The sequence below is a fragment of the Odocoileus virginianus genome, chromosome 33 (assembly GCF_023699985.2).
Source record: "Odocoileus virginianus isolate 20LAN1187 ecotype Illinois chromosome 33, Ovbor_1.2, whole genome shotgun sequence".
Classification (NCBI taxonomy): domain Eukaryota; kingdom Metazoa; phylum Chordata; class Mammalia; order Artiodactyla; family Cervidae; genus Odocoileus; species Odocoileus virginianus.
In genome coordinates, this window is record NC_069706.1 from 33,736,533 (window position 1) to 33,749,194 (window position 12,662).

A 12,662-nucleotide genomic window follows, 5' to 3' on the forward strand; every position below is an offset into this window, starting at 1 on the left:
CAACAACAGTGCAGAGTGAGCTGGGACTCAATGGTGGATTCTGTCTCGGCTGCCTCCTCTGCGGGTGAAACTTTCAAGGCTGACTTTCCCATCACCTCGTTGTTGAAGCTTTGTGGCTCCTCCAAGTAGAGGGAGCTGCCCTCATCCATCCTCCCTGAGTCTGTACCGTGGGTCCCTTTTCAAAGCATCTCCCGTCTGCTCTGCCTGGGAAGTCTTCTGAGGGTCTTCCCCGATCCTGGGGCTCCTTGATGTCTGGATCTGTGCTCTGTTCAATTCTGGATGCCCCTAAAGCAAGACATGTCAGGAACTAACTGTGTCTTCTGTGATGATATGTCTTGTACCAGGGGATACAAACCCTCATTTTGAGAAGTGAATCCTCCTGCTTCAGAAAATCGATTGGACTCTCTAGAGAACAGGACCCTGGGAGCTGGGCTGCTGTTTGACAGAGGCAGGGTTTGAGGGGTGGGAGGAGGAGGGGGAAAGGGGAGTGGCAGGGCAGAGATGGCAGACAGACATCTAGGGGGAAGGATTCTAACAGATTCCTATAATTACAAAGCAGATGCCTCTGCCTCTCCAACCGTCAGTAAACCTACTACCCACACAGATAGATGCCTGGTGTGAGTGGGATGGGGGATAGAAGCTAAGGAAAAGGATTTCCACATCGGGGTGGCAGTGGTGGAGGACTAAGGTATCTTGAGCAAGGAGCCGAGACCGTCTCCAAACTGGTGTTCAATAGAAGCAGGGCTCCGGGTCAAGGACAACCGAGATGAAACCAGTCTTGTCCCCAACCCAAGACTCCACAGCCGTCTTGGAAAGAAGTTCACATTCCTCCACCATCCAGGGGCTGTGGATCCTTCTGGTGTAGCCTTGCAGGTGTCAGGGTGACCCTCCTGGCTCCAGCTGGCAACACCAGCACGTGAGTCTCTGGGGGCCACTGCATGGAGGAGCAGAGACCCCTCGCGCTTTGACTCTTGCAGCCCAACTGGTGGTGGACACTGGCCTGGTTCCCTCTAGGAACTTCTGGGGAACTTCCCCTGCCTGCGTGTCGGGGGGAAAGTGTGATCCCAAAAAGATGCACTTGACTTCTACTCAGTGCCGCTCAGGGAACCTCTCCTGCTGCCTCTTGCCTGGGCATCCGCGGGACAAACGTCCCTGGCAGACAAACAGAGAGGTTGAAATGTCCAAGTTCAGATCAGTGTGGTAGAATGGGGGCCTTGAAGCCAGTCGGTGGCTCCAGATTTATTTCCTGGGAATTTTTCTTCCCCACTGGATTGCTGAGAAATCCACAGGGGATGAAGTGGCAGGTGTTGCCTCACCCTATACACCCCTTTTGCACAGGCACAAGCTGAGCCTGGCTTGAGCAGGGGCGGTTCTGGCAGGGGTAGGTGTGGCCACCAAGCCCCAAGGCCACCCTGCCATCACTTCTCTCTGGAGCCCAGAGACTGCCGGCTTCTCCCTAGGGTGAGCACGCTCACTGACAGTCTTTCAGCAAACACTCCCTGATTGGCTCCTAACTGCCAGGACTGTGCTTGGTGCAACTTCTCAGGGTGAACCAGACATGACCCCTGCCTGCAAGGGGTCGCCATCTAGTAGAGAGACAGACATAGTGATGGGCAGTTACCATACGGTGTGGAAGGGCATTGGCAGCTGTGACCTAGGAGCACCGTGGAGGCACCTGGCCCAGAAGGGGTAGGCTGGGTTCTTCCTGAAAAAGATGATAAGAAGCTGAGTCTTAAAGGATGAGGAGAAGGAGTTAGTGGAGATGAGGGGGTGGGAGGCAGAGGCATGGAGGGGAAAGCCACACCCGTAACCAGGGCACCTCAGAATCCCAGGGTACCCCACCACTCAGATCCTTGTTCTGGTCCCTCACAAGCCAGGGAGGGCCCAGCCTGGTGACCTTCTCCCTCCTGCCTCAGCTGCTGCCCCACACAAGGCCAGGCCTGCATGAGACTCCCTGGGGCATTGACTCCATCATTGTGAGTCTGGAATTTCAGACCCAGAAGCCAACTCCAGCTGGACGAGGCACACAAAGAATTTACTCAAGATCACCTCATAGCCCAGACTCCCCTGGGAAGCAAGAGTATCAGAACCAGGAACCCACTGCAGATGGGAGTCAGGCTCCCACAGACTCCCACACCAATCACAGCTCTGCCCCTGGAAATGACACGGAAATCCACCTCTCTCCAGTTAGACTGGATTCCACAGGGAATCTGCTTCCTGGGTCACCCTCTCCCACCCTGGGTCTAGTAGGTGTGTGAATGGCGGAGCCTACGTCATATGATCAAACCCTAGCTGCAAGGGAGGCGGAAAGATGGCTGGTTTTTGTGAAAGAAGATGGACAATCAGAAGGTGGGAGACTCCCCAGACATAGGAGGCACATTCAGGAGCATTGGGCAGGCAAAGGAATGATGGATGGGCACTCTTTGACACTGACAGTGAGGCTCTGACTGGCAAGGGAATCCTGCTATCTGGCACGATCCAAGCACTAACATCATAGCCCAGCCCAATGGCCTGCCTTGGGCCATCTGCTTCCTCATCTTCCATTTGTCCTTTTGCTCATTCATCCCTTGGCCAGTCATTGATGACAGCTCCTGTGTCCCAACTCCATCAACCTTTTTCTTTGTTGTCATGGTGACCACTGTTGACCTGCCTTGGCAATCCAGGGGATGTGTGTGCACCAGAAACCACAAATTCCATGGAAGAAGGGATCAGGGCCATGGATGGAGGAAGAGAGGGTGGGAGAGGCATCCAACAGGGGGTCATGGCGAGCGCTGGGCAGACCCCTCTGCTGTCACCCAGCACCCCTTCTTCTCCCGCCTGGGGAGGCAGATGCACTAGGCGTAGGGAACCCACCCCTTGTTATTTCTTGGAGGAACGTCATGGCTTGATTCCTCCTACCCCTTCTGATCTTTGGGGTCCCCATCTGGAAAATAACAGGTTCCCTCTGGAGAAGTACCCATGTGGTTGAACTTGATTATTCCTGCTCACGCTGTGTTCGCTGTTTCCAGAGCCTGGCAGGAAATGTTTACCGTGGATTTTTACAGAAGCGGCTGTAATGATGGAGTCCCACCCGACTCCTTCCCATTAGATAGGCGTGTCTCCTCCCATCCCAGGGTGGCATGGTCGGGAACAGGCGTGAGATCTGGAATTAAGGCCCTGGGTGTCTCTACCTTTGTGACATCAGAGAGGCCACTTCACCTCTGGGAGCCTCAGTTTCTCATCTGTGTAATGGGGATAACATTATTCACCAGGAGGGGGGAGGAGCCTCCTCAACTTGGGCTTCTCAACAAGGAGCGGGTGGGGGGTGCACTGAGGGGGTTGGTGCCAAGTCGCTGGCTTGCGGGGACCACTGTCCTCCTGCTCCTGGGGAGACTTGCCTGACCTGTGTAGGACCTTGGTGCTTTTCCTGGAGACATGCTGGGAGGAGACGGCCCTGCGCCCTGGTGCCCGGTCCTGGGTCTCCCTTGTGGGAGCCTGAGGCACCTTCCTCAGGCGAGGAGGAGACAGGCTCCATCCCCGTCTCAGCTCCTCAAGAGAGCAGCAGCCACTCTGCCTGTGAGCCGGAGGAGTTGAGAGAGAAAACGTGGAACTAAAATAGCTCTTTTCCATAAACAAAGCTGCTTTTCGTTGGGGGAATGTAAACAGGCAGATGCATTAGGAGACGGTGCCATCCGGCAGAGCCGTGGGGGAGGCAACCACGCGAGGCCCGGGGCCTGTGCTGCCAGTGTCTCGGCCGCCCCTGGGCGAGCAGGACGCCAGGCGGCCAGGCCGCTCCAGCGCCCAGGGGATCAGGGCCACAAGGCACCCTCCGGGGCCTCCTGCAGTACCCGTTCAGACAGGGCTGGGGGCCTCTCCTCACCCTGGGGGCCGCCCCTCCGTGGGCTGAGAGTGTTTCCGAGACCAGGGGGGGAGCAGGGACCTCCGACCCCAGAGGCTGGCACTGAGCCTAGACTAGGAGATGTGGCCGTTCCTCTGAGCCACTGTCCCAGCCCTCGTGAGGGGCTGGCTCTTCCTCCTCCGCTCCGCATCCTGAGTAGCTTGCGCCTTTGCCTTCCTTCGTGTTTGGTCATCCTGTCTTGGGGGGTCAGTCTCAAATCCCTTGAATGTGCTTTACAATGAGAGGGACATGTCCAGAGCAAAGAAGAGTTCCTGGATGGGAGCATCCCTAGGGTGGGGGGCAGGTGGGGATATGGGGAGAGGATGAGTGGTGGGGTAGGGGGGAGAGTCTCTCTGCCCCCACTGGGTGGGTAGGGGCTTGCGGTGCCCCCCAGGCAGTTGGCCAGCCTCAGGGGTGTCCAGTCCCCACAGAGTCCCGGGGCCTGGCTCTGGCAGCTCCCTGAGGGCCCCTGGGGAAGGGGCTCATTTCTGGGTTTGTGGCTGTGGCTTTACTGAGACCTTGGGTCTGTTTTCGGGGAGGGGTTGGTGGTCCAGCCTCAGAGCTGCTGAGCTGTTCCCTGGGGAGATGATCTGTTAAGACACAGTAGATGGTTCTAGAACCTTGACCATCACTGAAAGGATCCCCCAGAACCCACCATGCACCCCATCCCGGGCTCTGAATGAGAGAGAGGGCATCATACCCCATTTACAGATGAGAAAACAAGGCCCAGGACAGTGAGGAGAGCTAGCTTTCAGGCAGAGCGAAAGACCAGTGACCAGCCTGTGCTCAGGGACCTGCCTCCACCATGTCATGACGCCATGTCCTGAACAGAAAAATGGAAGCCACTGCCTCCTTTTCAGAGGAGGAGGCAGAAATCCTGTGATGGTGGAGGAGGAAATGGCAACCCACTCCAGTACTCTTGCTTGGAGAATCTCATGGACAGAGGAGCCTGGTGGGCTATAGTCCATGGGGTCACAGAGTCAGAGATGACTAGCGACCCAACAGCAAGAAAAAAATAAAAGCAATACATAAACTATTCATTAATTTTAAGATGTTTTATAATAAGAGGTTGGAAAAAATGTAAAATAAAAATAAGTCTTCCCTGGTGGCTCAGACGGTGAAGAATCCGCTTGCAATGCAAGAAACCAGGGTTCAATCCTTGGGTCAGGAAGATCCCCTGGAGAACAGAATGGCAACCCATTACAGTATTCTTGCCTGGAGAATTCCATGCACAGAGGAGCCTGGCAGGCTACAGTCCATGGGGTCACAAAGAGTCGGACATGACTGAGTGACTAACACACATGTATATATTTTAAAAAAGGAAATCCCGTGATGGTAAATGACACCCCAAGACAATGGCACAAAAATCAAGGGCAGACCTGGGACTGGTACTTCCAAGGCCAGGGTCACACCCACTTCGAGGCTACTGGACTATGGTCAAGGACATCCCAGGCATTGGCAGCCAGGGATGTCTGGACTGGGCCCTGCCACTTGGGAGAGGCACGTCCCTCACCTGTACAAGGGGCTGGTGAAAGCCCCCAACACATAAGAAAGGCGCGAGTATCAACTTGACCCACGTGCCAGTCAGAGGAAACTGGCCCTGCCCAGCCACTGCCTGTCTGGAGGCGGTGATGCTCTCCTATAAAGACAACACTTGGAAATCAGCCTCTGGCAGAGGGGACATGACAGCTCTGCTGACAGCTCCCTGCCCCAGGACTAGCTGCTGTCTGGTTGAGGGCAAGGCAGCCACGCTTCCTGTGGGGACTCTGCCGCAGGGAGGCTGCCACGGGAGCCCTCCTGGGGGGAGCAGGTGGGGTGGGGGCCGAGCCACAGAACGAACAGAGGAGGGACCGGCGTGGGCTGTGTGTGGGGGTCCTGTGGAGTCAGCCGAGGGGCTGCAGGCTGGGGAGCGCGCCTCTGAAGACCCTACGGGGTGGGGTGGGATTCAGTGAAGTCTGCGAGAGGCTAAGGGAGATGAATCTGGAAAAAGAGGAGATAGGCCAGGGAGTGGGATTCAGGGAGAGAAGGCTGTTGTGGGGAGGAAGGGCTTTGGGTCCCGAACCAGAAGCCAAGAACATTATAGAACCCTTTTCTTGGCTGGTGTGTCCCTTGGGGGAATATCTGATGGGCTCCAAAAGTCTGACCAAGGCCGACGATCGAGTGTCCCTGCTGGTGGAGAGCATGGCACCAGCTAGGGTCCCATGGGGGCTGATGTCCACAAAGATCCCCAAGTCCCATGTGAGCCCCTCCCACCTCTGTGGCCCGTTCCTAGGAGGGCCCCTCCTCAGCCCAGCGTTGCTGGCACAGAACCTGATCCTGGGTTCCCCCCCAGATGTCCTCCAGCCCACACGGCTCTGTGCTTCTCTCTCCCACCCCCCGCATTCTGCCTTTAGCCCCGTCTGGTTGTTATCCGGCTTCCTGGTCATGCTCTGGCCTCCTGCCCTCCTTTCCCCTGGAACTCTTCACCTGCTCTTTTGGCTGCTAGATGGGGCCTCAGAAGGGGCTCAGGGCACCGTTATGCCCTGGGGACTCTGGTGGTCAAAGGCCTTCTCTGGCTCCCCAGAGCCCATGCAAAGGAGTCCCCACCCCTGCGCCTGCCCTGTCGGAGGCCTGGCCATGTCTGGGTCTGCACGCTCCCCGCCTGGCCCACGGCATGACCCAGGCCGCGTGCCCTTCTCCCCACGCTCCCTCTCCCTGGCGTCCTCTTCCCGCCCCTCCTGTCCCCTCATCTCCAGGGCTGCGACTCCTCAGCTCCCTTCCCGGCCTGTCACCCCCGAGGTCCCTTCAGCTCCCCACCCAGACCCTTTCCCACAAACACTTTGGAGATGTGTGTGTCTGGGACGGGGTAGGCATGGGGGTGGAGGCTGGGGAGGAGGTTGGGGGCCGGCTGTTAGCCTGGAGGAGCTCGGCTTGGGCTCCAGTTGGCTTTGGCGGGCTGGGGTCTCTGATCACTCACCTCTGTGACTTCGCCAGCTCAAGGCAGTGACTCTGATTCACCCCATGAGCACTGGGGGGTGGGGGGCTCAGCATTGCTTGAACCCCAGGTGTGTTGGCTGGCAGTGCCCCTCCCCTGGACCTCAGCTCCCTGTTGCGGTTGGCTCTATGCCACCTCCACCCTCCACTTGGCTTCCTAAGGCCAGGGCTGGGGGAGAGGGGGTGTGGATCGGGAGTTAGATGAAATCTCAGATGGGGGCCGAGCTGAATCAGGGATTCCAAAAGAGTTGTGACTCTGGTCTGCTGCAGAGAGGCTGGGGGTGGGGGTCCCAGAACCTTCCCACAGCTCTTTGGTGGGAAGGGGTGTTGCAGCTGGGGGGGCGTTGAGCCATGGGTCCTCTGAGGACCCACATGCCTGCCCTCCCCCAGGGAAGTGGGCACGTGGTCAGGGCAGTGATTCACGGCTGCTACTTCCATGAGGTCATCTGCAGCCTCCTCCCCGCAGGGGCTGGGGGAGGTGGGGGCGGCCGGGTGGGATGGGACAGGCTGGTCCTCCCATCCTGCCCCCCTTCCCTGTCCCTGGCAGGCAAGAGGAGGGAAGGAGGGAAGGAGGGAAGGCAGGAAGGCGGCGGGTCTATCTCAGCCACCATCTAATTACCCCAAGAGGTAATTGCTCTGGGTTTTCTCTGACACCTTGAGATTTCTCTCCGGGGCCTTGCGCCGTGGAGCCAAAATAACCCTAAGGAGGCTGCCGGCCCCAAGACAGCGCCTATCTCGAAGCCCCAGCAACTGCAGGCGGCCCCGCCGCGACGTGCCCGAGCTTTGAGACGGCGTGAGTTTATGACAGGTCCCATTATGTCTCTTGCACAAGCACTGGGTGTTGAAATACCCAACGGATGATGGCAGTGTTGAAATAACCTGTCGTCTCAGCACTTTCCCCGTCATTAGCCAGATGTTCCAGCCCTCAGAAGCATTTGCAGCCTTGTGCAGAGAGGGAGGGGGCCTGGATGGAGGCAGAGGGAGCCCTGGGTGGGAGGATGCAGCCGGCCTAGTGTCCCTGGGAGAACAGGGCGGGGGTGGGTCAGCCTTGGAGGAATGTGGGCACAGACAGACAGATGGGAGGAGGAAAGCCTGGCTTCTCTTGTCCCTTTTGAAAAATTAAAAAAAAAAAATTTTTTTTTGCTGCACCACCTCGGGATCTTAGTTCCCATGCCCCCTGCAGTGAAAGTGCCTGGTCTTAACCACTGGATCGACAGGGAAATCCCTACATTAAAAAATTCTATTCATTTATTTTTTTAAAAAATTGTATTGGAATTTGGTTGACTTACTATGTTGTGTTAGTTTCAGGTGTACAATAAAGTGATTCAGTTCTATATATGCATCTATTCATTCCTTTTCAGATTCCTTTCTCATATGAGTTATCACAGAATATTGAGTAGAGTCCCCTATGCTATCCAGTAGGTTCTTGTTGGTTATCTGTCTTATATACTTGCGTGTGCTTAGTCGCTTCAGTCGTGTCTGACTCTTTGTGACCCCATGGACTGTAGCCCAACAGGCTCCTCTGTCCATGGGGATTCTCCAGGCAAGAATACTGGAGCGGGTTGCCATGCCCTCCTCCAGGGGATCTTCCTGACCCAGGGATCGAACCCACATCTCCTGCATCTTCTGCATTGCAGGTAGATTCTTTACCACTGAGCCACTGGGAAAGCCCCTCTTATATATAGTAGTTTGTATATGTTAATCCCAAGCTCTTGATTTATCCCTCCCCAGCATGTTTCCCCTTTGGCAGCCATAAATTTGTTTTCAGTATCTGTAAGTCTGTTTCTGTTTTGTAAATCAGCTCATTTGTATCATTTTTTAAAAATTAGACCCCACATATGCATGATGTCATATGATATTTATCTTTCTCTGTCTGACTTCACCCTTCTAAAAAATTTTTATCCCCGAGTCCCATAGTCACTGCAGGGGTGGGAGTATTCGGGGGACCATCCTACAGGGAGTTCACGTCAGGGCCCACAGGAGTGGGCATCCGGGCTCTGCTTCGCTCAGAGTGTGTCTCAGAGAGGTGATATCCTGACTGCTGTCCCCCACCCCGCGCAGTCTGGGGACGAAGCCTCATCTTGAATCTAACTCGACTCTGAGTCCCGGGTTCCCATCACACCATCTCCCACATCCCTGCCTCACAGTAGCCTTCGGAAAACCATATTTTAACCAAAGGGGCTGCTCGTGGAGGGGCAAGTGTGCCAGGGTCCAACCCCTCGAAGGAACTTTCTAGTAACCGTGGTTAAATAACGAACTCCCCTGATAAGCATAAGGCCCTGTCACTGGTGGCATCCAAGCCAGAGAAGGGACACGGCCACCAGCTGTGGAGGGGACCCCAGCATGAGTGAGAGGTGGACCAGAGGCTGAGTTCCCACACCTGTTGTTGAACTGAAGAATGAAGTGAAAGAGCCTGCAGCTGATAAGAGAGCCCCCCAAGGGGTCATAACTCCCAAGAGGATGCAGCTGGGCAGGGGGCGGGTTCATAGTCTCTATGTTTAGCACCTTCTCGTTTCTCCTGCTTCTGGAATCCGTTTGACCCCATGTGCTCTTTCCTGTTGAGGAAGGGACTAGCTATCAGTCATTCACACCATAGTGAGAATGCATTTCTCCCTGGTCTGAGGCCCTAGGCACTCTGGAGATGAAAATGCTGCCATCTTCAGGCTATATGGCCCCAGCCTGGCTCAGGATGTCACTCCCGCCCCTGTTTGCTGAGAAAGCGCCAGGGCAGCTTTCTGCCAACACCTCCCTTCAGCCTCCTGGCTCCCGAGGAAGAGGTGTGGTCCAGTTAGGGACCCAGCCTGGAGCAGTCGGCCTGGGGCGGCCGGACAGTCCTTCCTGGGCTCCGCTTGCTGTGTGATGCTGAGTGGATGCCTTCTCCTGTCTGAGCTTCAGTTTCCCCATGGGCATTAGGGACTCTGAGAGCACGTGACTCACAGGGTTAATGTGCACGTGGTATGTTAAGACCTGTGGGTGCCTCTGCCGGAGGGGACCCCGGGGCCAAGGCGACGCTGAACTCGGGGACAGGAGGGCTCTCACAGGGGGTGCTGGCAGAGTGTGGAAGGGCACTTTGGCTCTGTGCGTGCGTGCTAAGTCGCTCCAGTCGTGTCTGACTCTTTGCAACACCATGGTCTGTAGCCCACCAGGCTCCTCTGTCCATGGGATTCTCCAGGCAAAGGCGTCTCTGAAGTCTCCGGCATTGGCAGGCTAGTTCTTTACCACTAGCGCCACCTAGGAAGCCCCACTTCGGCTCTGCTGGCCTGCAAAGGGGCAGCCGGGGGGCTGCTGACCTCAGGCCTCGGCTCAACGTGGAGGCCTGTCTCAGTGCCCTGACATCTCTTCTTCTCCGTTGGTAGCCTGGCCATTTGGTTATACTGTGCCGGCCAGGTTCCTCCCTCTAAAGTTACAGTCATTGTCTTTCCCTTGTCGGTTAATACATCTGAGGAGGGAGGCTCTGAAATGAGGCACTTCCTGTTTCTCCTCAGACTTTTGTCCATTAATTTTAGCAGCCTTTGATACATACCATTTGCAGCCGTTGTTCCTGGGGTGTTTGCCTCATGGTACTTTTCTATTTCCTTCTTCTGTTTTACAGCGTTGCCATTCTACTGTATGGAAGAGCGATCCTTTCTCTCTTATTTATTTGTCCAGTTATAGGTTTGTATCAGTGTGGGCTCCCCTTGGTGGCTCAGATGGTAAAGAATCTGCTTCCAGTGCAGATTCCTGGTTTGATACCTGGGTTGGGACCAACCCAGGTGGAGGAGGGCTTGGCAACCCACTCCAGTATTCTTGCCTGGAGAATTCTGTGGCCAGCGAAGCCTGGCAGGCTACCATCCATAAGGTCGCAAAGAGTTGGACATGACTGAAAGGAAAAGAGAATTATGTATTTATATCAGTGTATTATGCTCTCTTTTAAACCCTCTTTAATCTTGCTACCTTGAGAACTCGGCATTGCTACTGAGATTTAGGAATGAGGGACGGTGGCCAGGAGTAGGAATCACTTGCCCGGGGTCTTGCGGCTGGTAGGTGTCCAAGGAGTTTCCAAATTATCCCAGATTCAGGCCCCTCCATCTTTTGCCTGGGTCACTGCCGCGGCCTCTGACCTGTCTGCCTTCACCCTTATCCTCGTAGTTCACGTCCCCTCCCCGGACCCTTAACAGTAGAACTACAGAACACTTTATTTTTCATCTTTTTTTAAAATTTATTTCATTTTGAGTGCACTGGATCTCCATTTCAGCGGGGGGGCTCACTAGTTGTGATGTGCCAGCTTAACTGCCCCACAGCATGTGGGATCTTAGTGCCCCAACCAGGGATCGAACCTGCGTCCCCTTCCTTGGAAGACACATTCTAAACCACTGGACCGCTGGGGAAGTCCCATTAGAACACTTTACCTGCTCCCAGGGGTCCCTCCTGTCCTCTAGATAGAGCTCAGATGCCTCTGCCTGGGTGGAGAGACCCTTTCAGGTCTCACCTCTACTGATTCTTTGGACCTCATCTCTTTCTGTCCTCCCCTCCATGGTGCGGTCTTCTCACACCTCCTCCAGAGTTTCTCACGTCTAGGCCTTTGCACAAGTCGTTCCCCAGCCTGAGACATGGCTCTCCTCCTTACCTGGCTCCCTCCCACTCTCCCTCCAGGGCACAGAGTCAGGCGTGCGTCACCCTTTCGGCACCCTCGAGCCAGTCCTGGGCCCACTCCGGAAGTGGAGGGGCACCCCTTGGGCTTGAGGGCAGTAATTGCCACCTGCCTTGTCTCACTTGTTACTGCTCTGGGTTTCCTCTCCGGCCGGACTGTGAGCCCCTCAAGAACAGGAATTGGGTCTCCAGACCCCTTGCACCTGGCACATCATGGTGTTTGGTAAATATTTATGGATGAAAAATAGACTCCAAAGCCCCTTGCTCTTTCTGCTGCCCTGTGGACCTACTGTGTGCAGGGCAATGTGAGAGGGGCTACAGAAAATGACAGGAAGTTGGAGGGAGAAGAAACATGCCTATACAACTACAAGCGCGAACAGTAGCAGGGCCTGTGGGGGACTCGGCATGCGTGGAGTGTCTATTAAGTAGCAGACATTTCATTCCATCCGCAATATCATTCTATAGAGAAGGAGATGGAAGCTCAGAGAGGTGAGGTGACTTGTCCAGGGTCACACAGCTGGTTAGTACCAGAACCTGCAGGATGCCAGAGCACATGCTCCAGCCACTACCCCATACAACCTCACTCCCTGAAGACGGCCAGTGCCTTGTTCAGACACAGAGCTTCCTACCGGCCTCAAATCTAGTGGCTTTATGTGGCTTTTTCCATGTCATTAATTGCCCTCCATTCCCTGCCTCTTTGGGTGTTTCTGTTATAGTTAAAAGAGCAATAAAAAACAACATAATTGGAAGACAAAGGCGACTGCCCGGCCAGTTCGCCCTAAGGAGCAGAGTGCCGGTAACTTGGGTGTGATCCTACCCATGATTCATGCAGAAAAATTACAACCTTCCATGTACAGGTGTGTACAAGCTACCGGGTGGGGTGGAAGCAAACACGGCATTTAGATTGGGCAGTAAAACCCAGGCCTGTGGTAGGGAACCAAGTCAGACAGCCTTCTGTTCTCTACCCCAGAGAGACATTATTGGTGCACAGCCCTTTAAAGTTTGCAAAGTGTTCCAGGACAGTGAAGACTGAGTGCTCCAGGTCAGCTGACAAGACACCAGTACTGACGGGAAGGCTCCTGGGGTGATGTGCTGCCAGGATCCAGGGTCCCAGTCCTGGACAGGTTGCAGCCCATCCAGGAGAAGGGGTCCGAAGAGGTGTTCCACCTTTCTGATGGACCTG

At 55.3% G+C, this 12,662-nt stretch overlaps 1 protein-coding gene across 1 annotated transcript in view; it reads left to right on the forward strand.

Annotated features, from left to right (window-relative positions):
- The window catches only part of MYL10 (myosin light chain 10), an 87,159-nt gene that overhangs the window by 11,427 nt on the left and 63,070 nt on the right, over nt 1-12,662 (forward strand). The window lies entirely within an intron of this gene.